The following is a 12,533-nucleotide window of genomic DNA, read 5'->3' as shown; positions in this document are numbered from 1 at the left end:
TTATGGCATCGGGACAGGTCAGGATGGACTAAAGCCAGGTTTCCCTCACTCGCTCTGCCATGCAGGGACGCCTGTTCCTATTCCATTGATTAGAAGGAGAGAATTTCTCTTGAAATGTTTCCTGTCCCTGCCACTTAAGCAGTTCTGGGTTTGGCTGCTCTGAATCTATGTCAAGAGACATGGAAGGGGAAGAAGAGGAAACTTACCACCTTATTCATCTTTCTTGGAGTTTGGCTCTCCCTCTCCAACCCACCTGCTATTATTTCCTTGCAGAGTCCCTATTAAGTTGCTTTATGTATCCACTCTGGGGTTCTTACAAGTAACCTGTTGGGGAGCTACCATGGCATCGGCTCACTCCATTTTAACTGGAACCAGATCCACAAGCCATTTCTTAATTTTTGAGATGTTTGCCATTTGGAGACGCTGGGAATGACAAACCATTTTTTGTTTGTTTTTTCAAATCCTGCAAGTCCTGCCACCTTTACGTTTCACCATTGGTTCCTTAGCTCATCTCCATTCTCTCTTATTTTTTATTTATTTTTTATCTTATTTATTTATTTTTTTGAGATAGAGTCTCTCTCTATCGCCCAGGCTGGAGTGCAGTGGCACGATCTCGGCTCACTGCAAGCTCTGCCTCCCGGGTTCACGCCATTCTCCTGCCTCAGCCTCCTGAGTAGCTGGGATTACAGGCGCCTGCCACCACGCCCAGCTAATTTTTTTGTATTTTTAGTAGAGACGGGATTTCACCGTGTTAGTCAGAATGGTCTCGATCTCCTGACCTTGTGATCTGCCTGCCTCGGCCTCCCAAAGTGCTGGGATTACAGGCATGAGCCACCACGCCTGGCCTATTTATTTTTATTTTCTATTTTCATTTCTTTCTTTTTTTTTTTTTTTTTTCCGAGACAGAGTCTTGCTCTGTTGCCCAGGCTGGAGTGCAGTGGCATGATCTCGGCTCACTTCAACCTCTGACTTCCAGGTTCAAGCAGTTCTCCTGCCTCAGCCTCCCAAGTAGCTGGGATTACAGGCATCCACCACCAGGCCATGCTATTTTTTGTATTTTTAGTAGAAACGGGGTTTCTCCATGTTGGCCAGGTTGGTCTTGAACTCCTGACCTCGTGATCTGCCCATCTCGGCCTCCCAAAGTGCTGGGATTACAAGTGTGAGCCACCGCGCCTGGCCCATTCTCTCTTATATTATTGTGCCTGGCCTATTCTCTCTTATTTTATTGTGGCAGCTAGAAGTTAGGTGGCCCGTGTGCCTGTCAATTCCCTCCACTCAGTCATGCAGCTCATTGATACATTTTCTATTTTCCAAGTTATCCTGGGTTTCAATATTGCTAAACTTCCTACCACTACACAAACCTATCTTCCCTCTTCCAAGTTTCAACAATATTTTCGTCATATTTATTGAAGCCCTCACTGACAGACTTCTCAAGGCCCCTCTACCTTCTATTCACTGCCTGGCCCCAAAGCCAGTGCCACACATTTTAGGTTTTTAACTGCAGCGGCACCTATAATGGTTCCAAAATCTGTATCATTAAAGTTTGATCAGAGAAGCAAAACCACCTTGAGCAAAACAAGAAATTTATTAAAGAGATTAGGATACACATTGTTATGAGAGCTGCAACTTGCTGCCCCTGTGTCCAGGAGTGGGCCTGAAGTCAGCAGGGCTAGCAGATGGATGTGCAGTGGGAGAGGGTAGGCATGAGCTGCACCTGCAGGGAGGAGATGGAACTCCTGTGGATGGACTGAAACTGATGTCGTCCACGTCAGCCTCTCAGCTCCAACACTCCAGCTCTGATGATGAAGCTCTGATGATGAAGATGACCTGCAGAAGAGCTGGTGCACTTCACCATGGAATTGCTCATAAACCCAAGATTCAGTGAAGCTGAAGAAGCAGTTCTGGTGGGAGCTGGAGGAACTGCAGGCACAGCCGCCGCCCTGTACCAATACATGGAGCCAGTGGGTGCATGGCATTGTGTGTGAGCCACCACAGCGCCACGCCCTACACAGACTTTGTAAATATGACTGCTGTTTCACTTCTGCCTTCCAAATTTTGCTCAGATTTTCTGAGGAACATAGTTCAGCTTAGGCACATTGACACAGTGCAAAGCCACCGCAGTGGCTGGCCAGGGAGGGATTATGAATGCAGGCTGAGAATGCACAGGAATTCGTTTGTCTATTTACAGAGTAGGTACCATTCAAGGATGTATTTGAATCAGGTGCAAAGAACTCACACAAAGGTGGGGAAAGTTAGTGCTTAGAAGTCAGTGATACTAGATAACCAATAAATAAAAATAAATACATAGAAAAGCTTTAATAAAATAGTACTGGGCCAGGTGCAGTGGCTCACGCCTGTAATCCTAGCACTTTGGGAGACTGAGGCGGGCGGATCACCTGAGGTCAGGAGTTCCAGACCAGCCTGACCAACATGGTGAAACTCCGTCTCTACTAAAAAAAAACCCACAAAAATTAGCTGGGCGTGGTGGTACGTGCCTGTAATCCTAGCTCCTCGGGAAGCTGAGGCAGGAGAATCGCTTGAACCAAGGAGGTAGAGGGTGCAGTGAGCTGAGGTTGCAGTGAGCCGAGATCGCGCCATTGCACCCCAGCCTGGGTGACAGAACAAGATTCTATCTCAAAAAAATAAAAATAAAAATAAATAAAATAGCATTGAAATGATGAATAATACTATTTTAGCACATCCTAAACAGATCATGCAGATAGTAATAGGTTTTCTGCATGAGTTTGCTAGGGCTGCCATAACAAAATACCATGGATGGGAGGTTTAACAACAGAAATTGATTTCTCACAGTTCTGGAGGCAGGATGTTCAGGACCAAGATATTGGCAGGCTTGGTTTCTCTGAATCCTCTCTCCTTGGCTTGCAGGTGGCTGTTTTCTTTTATTTTCTTTTTTTTTCTCTTTGAGATGGAGTCTCGCTCTGTCACCCAGGCTGGAGTGCAGTGGTGCAATCTCAGCTCACTGCAACCTCTGCCTCCCAGGTTCAAGCAATTCTCCTGCCTCAGCCTCCTGAGTAGCTGGGATTATAGGGGTCTGCCACCACGCCTGGCTAATTTTTGTATTTTTAGTAGAGATGGGGTTTCACCATGTTGATCAGGCTGATCTCGAACTCAGGACCTCGTGCTCCACCTGCTTTGGCCTCCCAAAGTGCTGGGATTACAGGTATGAGCCACCACGCCCGGCAGCTTGCAGGTGGCTGTTTTCTTGCTGTGTGTTCACGTGGTCATTCGTCTGTGTGTGCACACGTGTAGTGTCTCTGTCTGTGTCCTAGTCTCCTCTTCTTATAAGGACACCAGTCATACTGGATTAGGGCCCACTTTCCTGACCCCGTTTTACCTTAATTCCCATTTTAAAAGCCTTATCTTCAAATACCATCACATTCTAAGGTACTGGCGGTTAGAGCTTCAATATATGAGTTTTAGGGAGACACAGTTGAGCTCATAACATTTTCTATAGAACAATCAAGTTTGAGACATGCCACACGCTATATTTTCTTCTTGGAAATTTGCAAAGTATATATGCATATGAATGACTATGCAAAGTCCTGGAAAACATCCAGCATTCATCTTTCACACTCTCACTGTTTGATCCACTATTTATTGATAACCTTCCACTGGCTTCCTTTATGCATTGGCTGAGCGCATTGAGCTGCCACCTGGAAATACGATCTGCCGGCTGCTGCTGGCAGTCAGGAAGGGAAGGTGGACATGGGGAGAGCAAGCAAAAGCTGGAGTCTCGAGGAGATGAAGTGGAACCCAGGGCTGTATCTCATTAGAGCGCATGTTGGCCTCTCATCACTTCCAGGCCTCCGGCTTTGAAGATGCTCAGGGAGTTGCTTTGGAGGGCTACGTGGAGAGAATGGGATTGGTAAGTGGGCAAGAGGGTTGGCTCTTGCCGGATGGAATTGCCTCTTCCATCTGTTCCAAGGGGACTTCTGGATTGCCGGGGGCCTGGCATGTCCTGCCTCACCCATACTTGCTGGCCAGGGTGAGTGGCCTCTCACCTGGCCTAACCTTGCTGCCCTCTTTGATTTGCTCTTTGCAGGTGAGGAAAAGGGCAGAGCTGTGGATGCCACTGGAGCATGGCCAGGCTGGGTGAAGACCCACGCAGAAAGGTGTGGGCAGGCATGGTGGGTGGCGGCGGGGGATAAGGCATGGGCCCTGGGCAGTCAGCCAGTGCCCCCGTCACGCCCTGGCTCCAGGTGTTCAGCATCAGCCGTGTGCACATCCCACCTCGCAGGCCTCTCCTGGCTCATGGCGCACTTTCTGCGTGCTGCTCCTGCCTCTCTGACCTCCTGCTCAGCTGAGCTATCCTAGCTCAGAGTTTCGCCTTTCTTCTGGAATACAATCAGGTTCTCTCTGTTGGCCCTGGACCCCCATTCTGAACAATTCCCATGGTGCTGGCCTTCTCTCAATCCTCTGAATTAAACCCCTGACTCACTGCAAGTCTTCAGCCAAGTGAAGACTTCCGGTGGCCTCTCTGCCACCCTGGCACTTGAGGAAGCAGATGCTTCTCTCTCTTCCTGTAGTGCTCTTACCATGAATCATCTCCAGGTCCTCCCAACAGGATCAGTCAGCTCCTCATCTCAGCTGTGCGGTAACACTGGTATCTCTGCAGCCTGGTGAAGATGGCGGTGTTTTAATGAAGCGTACATCTCCACAGTAACTGCCTGGCACATGCGAACAGGAACAGCAGCTTCCTTTCCTGCAGGGTGCAGTGCAGATTGCTTTCCACGCATTATTTCCGCTCCTCACACCACCCTCCCCAACCCGAAAGATAGAGCGTATTGTCCTAATTTTACCAAGCAGAAAACGGGCTCCCGGAGAGCAGCTCTGCTCAGCCAGGGCACGTCAGCACACGGCCTGGGACCCCCGTCTCCTGACTCCAGGGCCAGGGCACGTCAGAGCACCGCCTGGGACCCACGTCTCCTGACTCCAGGGCCAGGGCACATCAGCCCATGGCCTGGGACCCACGTCTCCTGACTCCAGGGCCAGGGCACGTCAGAGCACCGCCTGGGACCCACGTCTCCTGACTCCAGGGCCAGGGCACGTCAGAGCACCGCCTGGGACCCACGTCTCCTGATGCCAGGGCCAGGGCACATCAGCCCACGGCCTGGGACCCACGTCTCCTGACTCCAGGGCCCGGGCACATCAGCCCACGGCCTGGGACCCACGTCTCCTGACTCCAGGGCCAGGGCACGTCAGAGCACCGCCTGGGACCCACGTCTCCTGACCCCAGGGCCAGGGCACGTCAGAGCACCGCCTGGGACCCACGTCTCCTGACTCCAGGGCCAGGGCACTTCAGAGCACCGCCTGGGACCCACGTCTCCTGACGCCAGGGCCAGGGCACGTCAGCCCACGGCCTGGGACCCACGTCTCCTGACTCCAGGGCCAGGGCACATCAGCCCACGGCCTGGGACCCACGTCTCCTGACTCCAGGGCCAGGGCACGTCAGAGCACCGCCTGGGACCCACGTCTCCTGACTCCAGGGCCAGGGCACGTCAGAGCACCGCCTGGGACCCACGTCTCCTGACTCCAGGGCCAGGGCACGTCAGAGCACCCGCCTGGGACCCACGTCTCCTGACGCCAGGGCCAGGGCACATCAGCCCACGGCCTGGGACCCACGTCTCCTGACGCCAGGGCCAGGGCACATCAGCCCACGGCCTGGGACCCACGTCTCCTGACTCCAGGGCCAGGGCACGTCAGAGCACCGCCTGGGACCCACGTCTCCTGACCCCAGGGCCAGGGCACGTCAGAGCACCGCCTGGGACCCACGTCTCCTGACTCCAGGGCCAGGGCACGTCAGAGCACCGCCTGGGACCCACGTCTCCTGACGCCAGGGCCAGGGCACGTCAGCCCACGGCCTGGGACCCACGTCTCCTGACTCCAGGGCCAGGGCACGTCAGCCCACGGCCTGGGACCCACGTCTCCTGACTCCAGGGCCAGGGCACGTCAGAGCACCGCCTGGGACCCACGTCTCCTGACTCCAGGGCCAGGGCACGTCAGAGCACCCGCCTGGGACCCACGTCTCCTGACTCCAGGGCCAGGGCACGTCAGCACACGGCTTGGGACCCACGTCTCCTGATTCCAGGGCCAGGGCACGTCAGAGCACCGCCTGGGACCCACGTCTCCTGACTCCAGGGCCAGGGCACCTCCAGGCCCTCACACGGGCATTAGTAGAGATAACATTTCATGTTCAGACCAGCCCTTGGGCCAAGCATTGTCCTCAGTCTCTCAGAACTTACTGCATTTTCTTCTAAACCCCAATTCAAAAGTTCCTTTAGCATGGTGGTTCACACCTATAATCCCAATGGGAGGCTGAAGTTGGGGAACTGCTTGAAGCCAGGAATTTGAGACCAGCCTGGGTAACAAAGCAAGGCCCCATGTGTAAAAATAAAAGAAATGAAAAATTAGCTGGGCATGGGGGTGCACCCCTGTAGTCCCAGTTACTCCGAAGGCTGAGGCGGGAGAATTACTTAAGCCCAGGAGTTCGAGGCTGCAATAAGTCATGATTGTACCATAGCACTCCAGTCTGGGTGACAGAGAGAGACTCTGTCTCTAAAAAACAAAAGAAATAAAAAATTAGCTGAGCATGGTGGCACATACCTGTAGTCCCAGCTCCTTGGGAGGCTGAGGCAGGAGAATTGCTTGAGCCTAGGAGGTCAAGGCTGCAGTGAGCTGTGGCTGTACCATTGCACTCCAGCCTGGGTGACAGAGCAAGACTCTGTCTCAAAAAAAAAAAAAAAAAAAAACCACACACACAAAAAGTCCCTCAGTAGTCTCTGTCATAATACTCCCCTTGGTATTCACTGCACTCGGTAACCCTGAAACAATTCCTACAGTGAACCCCATTCACTGAATTGCTTTGGGAAACATACACTTTCTAAATTAAAGCTGTCACATCAATGTGAGAGTTATGCTTACCCAGGAGGTCTGGACGCGTTTCTCTCCTGGTTTGGCCTTGATCTGTTATCCTGGCAGCTTCCTTTTTCAGAATCTCCCTCTCTTGTCTCTGCCTCCACAGCCGGCCCCCACCCCACATCTCACAGAATGTATTTGCATTCTAAGCAACATCCCTTCAAACCTCACACATGTCTTTTTCTCCTATATAAATTTAAAAGTAATACATTTAAGGACGTGCCAACTTAATTAAATACTCTTGAGATACTCACGAAATCATGGGAGTTGTCGATGGTGGCATTTCTTCTTTTTTTCTTGAGATGGAGTCTAGCTCTGTCACCCAGGCTAGAGTACAGTGGTGTGATCTCGGCTCACTGCAAACTCTGCCTCCCCGGTTCAAGTGATTCTCTTACCTCAGCCTCCCGAGTAGCTGGGATTACAGGCTCCCAACACCATGCCCGGCTAATTTTTGTATTTTAGTAGAGATGGGGTTTCACCATGTTGGCCAGGCTGGTCTGGAACTCCTGACCTCAGGTGATCCACCTGCCTTGGCCTCCAAAAGTGCTGGGATTACAGGCATGAGCCGCCACACCCAGCCCCGTGGTGGCACTTCTTAAGCAGAATTTTGTGTTCATGCCATCGAGAAAGGGCTAGTAAAATATTTTGTATTTCTTTAAGACTTAGTTTAAAAAGCGTTGTAAAAATATTTTCTCACCGGATCCTTAAACAATCTCTAAGAGGATTAGGCTGGTTGGTATTTTACAGATGAGGAAACAGGCTCAGAGTGGGTGGATGACTTGGAGCACCCTGCAGCTGATGTGGAGAGAGGTCTTCTGAGCTAAGGTCTGTGCACATTGTCTACACCACACTGCACTACATGTGGTGTAGACAATGTGCACTGACTTTAGCTCAGAAGACCTCTCTCCACATCATGGATAAATGTAGCTTTTATCTAGAGGGCCTACTGATGCCCTCTTTGGTGGACCAGTGCCCTGTAATAAAAAGCAAACCTTATCCTCTGTTGGAAGTTCCATGTCCACAATTCCGTTAAGAATTCTGGCCTGTGCTTGCGCCCTTGCTGGCTATAATGTGATGGAGATGTGGCTGAAATGACCATGGGGAGAGTTTCAGCGACACCTCGTTTTTTTCCCCTGAGTCTGGGATACGGAACACACAGTCTCTTCCTTCAGCTTCTTAGTCTCCTGGCTGCGAGAGGGGAGGAACATCCATTTATATCAGGGGTGTCCAATCTTTTGGCTTCTTCTTTTGTCTTGGGTCACACATAAAACACACTAATGATAGCTGATGAGCTAAAAAACAATCACATACACAAAGAATCTCATGATGTTTTAAGAAAGTTTACGAGTTTGTGTTGGGCCACATTCAAAGCTGTCCTGGGCCTCTTGCAGCCCATGGGCCGTGAGGTTGGACAAGCTTGATTTATACCAGTTGCAGGAGAAATCACTAGGTTGATGGAGTTCAGAATCAATCGTGGCCTCAAGAAAGCTTCTCATTCCCTTGCTACTGCCAGATAAAAATGAGAGAATCTGCAACCAAATCCATCTATGCAGGGTTTGGAAACTGGTCAGTATGGAAGCAGATACAGTCTGACAGTATATGACCTTCTGCTGGTTTTGTCCAAGTTAAGCCAGACTTTATGAGAACAAACCAGCCACGTGAAAAGCTAGAGAACATACCAGGAATAGAGACTAGGAAGCAGGGAGCCCTGAGGAAGGAATGCACAGAGTGAGTTTCGGCAACAGAAAGGTCTTCAGTGTGGCTAAAGCAGAAGTTGGCGAACTTCTTTTGCAGTGGGCCAGCTAGCAAATATTTCAAGCTTTGTGGGCCATTTAGCCTTGGTTGCAACAGCTGAGCTCTAAAAAATAAGAGCTGCTTCTTTAGCCTAAAAACAACCCTGGACAATACATAAATGAATGGGCATGGCTATGTTGCAACAAAACTTTATTTATCAACACTGAAATTTGAATTGCATCTCATTTTCATGTGTCACAAAATATTGCTTTCCTTTTTTCTTTTTTCTAGCCATTTCAAAATGTAAAAATCATTCTTGGTTCAGAGGCTGTACAAAAACATAGGCAGTAGGCTGGCTTTTGCCTGTGGGCTGTCGTGTGGAGACCTCTATGCTAAGCACAGTGAGCAGGGAAAAGAATAGTTGCAGATGAAATTAGAAAGTTAGGCAAAGGCCAGACCATATGCAGAGAGAGGTTTGTAAGCCATTGAAGGGAGTGTGAATTTTATTCTAATTGCTATGGGAAATGTGTGAAGAACTTTAGGCAGGAAAGTGACATGATATATTTGAATCACACTCTGGTGCCTCTGAGCAGACTGAACTATTGGGGAAAAAAAAAGTAGAAGCAAAGATACCGGTGAGGAGCCTGCTCCAGCCAACCAGGCAAAGATGATACAACACGACAATGGGAAATCCATCCCCAGCCTCAAAAGGGAGGACCTCTCGGGGTGAGAGAGTGTTTAAGTAGCCAAGAGTGCCCGGCACATACTTTATACTCAGAACGTTAGCGCCGTGTGCTTTTTTTTCTTTCTTTGGTGGAAAAAGCTAAGGATACTTGGCTTTGTCCAAATCTCTAAAATGGGTCATTCTACTTAAAGCAGGTGAGATAATGTCATTAAAAGCAAGTAGACATATGTTTAAGTTCTCTTAATGACTCTGTGACAGAATACAGGCACACACACAGATACACACACACACACACATAACACACACACACACACATATATATATACACACACACACATATATATAATATATATATATATATATATATATATATATATATATATATTAACTTTAGGTGTCAGTGACTAGGCTAAAGGATACCCAGATAGCTGGTAAAACATTATTTTTGGGTGTGTCTGTGACTGTATTTTAGGAAGAGGTTAGCATTTGAGTCTGTAGGCTGAATAAAGAAGATCTTCCCTCATCCATGTGGGCAGGCATCATCCACTCTGTTGAGGAAGTGCCAGAATAGAACATAAAGCCAAAGAAAAGGTGGTCAAACTTTCTTTGTTTGAATGAGAACAGCCATCTTCTCCTGCCCTTAGCCATCAGTGCTCCTGGTCCTTGGACCTTCAGACTTGAACCAGGACTTATATCATCAGCTCTTCTGGTTGTCAGGCCTTCAGACTTGAACTGAATTATACCACTGGCTTGCCTGCTTCTCCAGCTTACACATGGTGATGGGACTTCTTGGCCTCCATAAACACATGAGCCAATTCCTGTAATAAATTGCTCTCTCTCTCTCTTTCTGTGGTATATATATATGTGTGTATACACACATATATATGGTATATATACACACACATATATATGGTGTATATATGTGTGTGTGTGTGTACGCAGACACACATACCTATTGATATATGGTATTGGGGTTCTCTACAGAAATAGAACCAATAGTTTAAATACCCCTGAGGGTCATGGGAATCTAACCATGTCAATAGAGGCTTTTTTTACATTATTAACTGAAGAAAAATGCGGCCTTTTAATGATTTTTTAAGATTAGGGAACAAAAATAAGTCAGAAGGGGTCAAATCAGGACTGTAAGGTGGATGCCTGATGATTCCCTTTAAAACTCTTGCAAAAATGCCCTTGTTTGATGAGCAGAATGAGCAGGAGCATTGTCCGGGTGGAGAAGGAGTCTCTGGTGAAGCTTTCCTGGGCAATTTTCTGCTAAAACTCTGGCTGACTTTCTTAAAATACTCTCATCATAATAAGCAGATGTTATCGTTCTTTGGGAATCTAGAAGGTCAACAAGCAAAATGCCTAGAGCATTTCCCAGAGTGGTCACCTTTGCTCTTGACCAGTCAGTCCTCTTTTGCTCTGACTGGACCACTTCCACCTCTTGGTAGCCATGGCTTTGATTGTGCTTTGTCTTCAGGATTGTACTGGTAAAGCCGTGTTTCCTCTCCTGTTACAATTCTTTGAACAAACGCTTCAGATTATTGATCCCTCTTGTTTAAAATTTCCATAGAAAGCTCTGCTCTTCTTTGCAGCTGATCTTGGAGCAAGAGTTTTGGCACCCATTAAGGGGAAAGGTTGCTCAACTTAATTTTTTAGTCAGAATTGTGTAAGCTGAACCAATTGTGATGTCTGTAGTGTTGGCTATTGTTTCTGCTGTTAATTGTCAGTCCCCTTTAATTGGGAGCATGAACAAGATTTTTTTTTTTCCTTGCAAATTGATGTGAATGGTCTGCTGCTGTGGGCTTCATCTTCAGCATTGTCTCATGCCTTCTTGAAACAACTTTTTGGGGCTCCTGGAGGCAGCAGAGGCTGAGGCCTGGAGCCAGGCTGGGGCAGCCCTAGGAAGTGTCTTAGCCAAAGCAGGTGTCCTTCGGGGGCCACAGGCTGCCCACCTGCCTCAGGCCCTTGGCCACCCTTCCCCTCCCTGTGCCCAGTCCCCAGTCGTGCCAGAGAAGCTGCGCTGCCGCCTGGTGGGAATTGGGGGAAGGGAAGTCGAGAAGAAGGGGTAGAAGCTCCTGGGGTAGAGCTCAGGCCTGCTGCCCGCACAGACTGCCATGGCTGAGAGAGTAGGATCCTGGCTGTCCCTGTGCCTGTCTTCTTGGAAGGAGCACGGGCGCCTTGTAGCTGCCCCCGCCCGTGAGGAGTGGGATTCCGCCACAGGCACTCAGCCAGCAGCTGCAGGCTCTGTTGTTTTTACACCGGTGACAAATGATATGGCCAGACACACTGCAATGTCTGAAGAAACCTCTGTAGAAGAGCAGGATGCTGTGGACACGCTGTGGCCCAGACAGAGGCTGCCAAGCAGATGGAACCTGCACTAGGCCAATTTGGCCAAAGAAGCCCCCATACTCTCTGTGAAAGAGTTCCAGCCAGAAGCTGTTGTGTCAGTAACAGTCTCAAAAAAAAAAAAAAAAAAAAAAAATCAAACAACAACAACAACAAAAACCCCACAAACCCACCAACACTAAAGATCAGTTTTGAGTCTGATTTGAAAGCTAGGATCCAATTCTGCAGAGGCATTGAAATGGCGAGATGCCACCCTAATAGCCAGATCTGCAGGTTCCTCCATCATGCCAGCAAGAATGCTCCATTCACCCTTCCTCAGCTTCTGGTTCTGGTTTCAGAGCTCTGTCTGTATGGGAGGGGTGTTAAAGCTAAAGGGGCCTTTACCAACTTCCTCTTATGCCCAGATCTGAATATGGAGGTCAAGAGGGGAAAGTGACACGTCCTAAGTCCGAGTAGAGTGAACACCCTGCAGAGAGGCCTGGTCTGCTCGCTCATCAGACTCTGGGACTTGTGCTGCGAGTACTTTACCCCTTTATAGATTCTATACCTACTTCATTTTGTGTACTTACAAAGATAAAAGCATTTAATCATTAGTTATTAATGTTAAGTACACAGCAAAAGCATAAATATGACCTTTATTCTTGGCTTCAAACCTGATCTAACTTGCTGAATTTCTTATGGGGTCATAGATTCAGGGAGATTCAGGGTGAATGACTGATTGTATTTGTTTTCTAGGGCTGCTGTAAAAGATTTCCACACATTTGGTTGTTAAAACAAACAAACAGGAATTTATTCTCTCACCGTTCTGGAGACCAGAAATCTGAAATCA

The 12,533-nt window shown here is 48.7% G+C and overlaps 1 long non-coding RNA gene across 1 annotated transcript; it reads right to left on the bottom strand.

The window, feature by feature from the left end:
• Positions 1–1,566: 1,566 nt before the first annotated feature.
• LOC129481307 (uncharacterized) lies at positions 1,567–6,696 on the bottom strand. Its single transcript, XR_008657343.2, has 3 exons — positions 6,625–6,696; positions 4,557–4,723; positions 1,567–1,940 (listed from the first exon to the last, which is right to left on the bottom strand). It is a non-coding gene; the product is annotated as an uncharacterized lncRNA (long non-coding RNA).
• Between the last annotated feature and the right edge of the window lie 5,837 nt (positions 6,697–12,533).

The sequence above is a fragment of the Symphalangus syndactylus genome, chromosome 4, assembly GCF_028878055.3.
Source record: "Symphalangus syndactylus isolate Jambi chromosome 4, NHGRI_mSymSyn1-v2.1_pri, whole genome shotgun sequence".
In the NCBI taxonomy this organism is placed as follows: Eukaryota; Metazoa; Chordata; class Mammalia; order Primates; family Hylobatidae; genus Symphalangus; species Symphalangus syndactylus.
The sequence above is the reverse complement of the archived record's forward strand: the minus strand, read 5'-3'. Positions and strand labels throughout refer to the sequence as shown.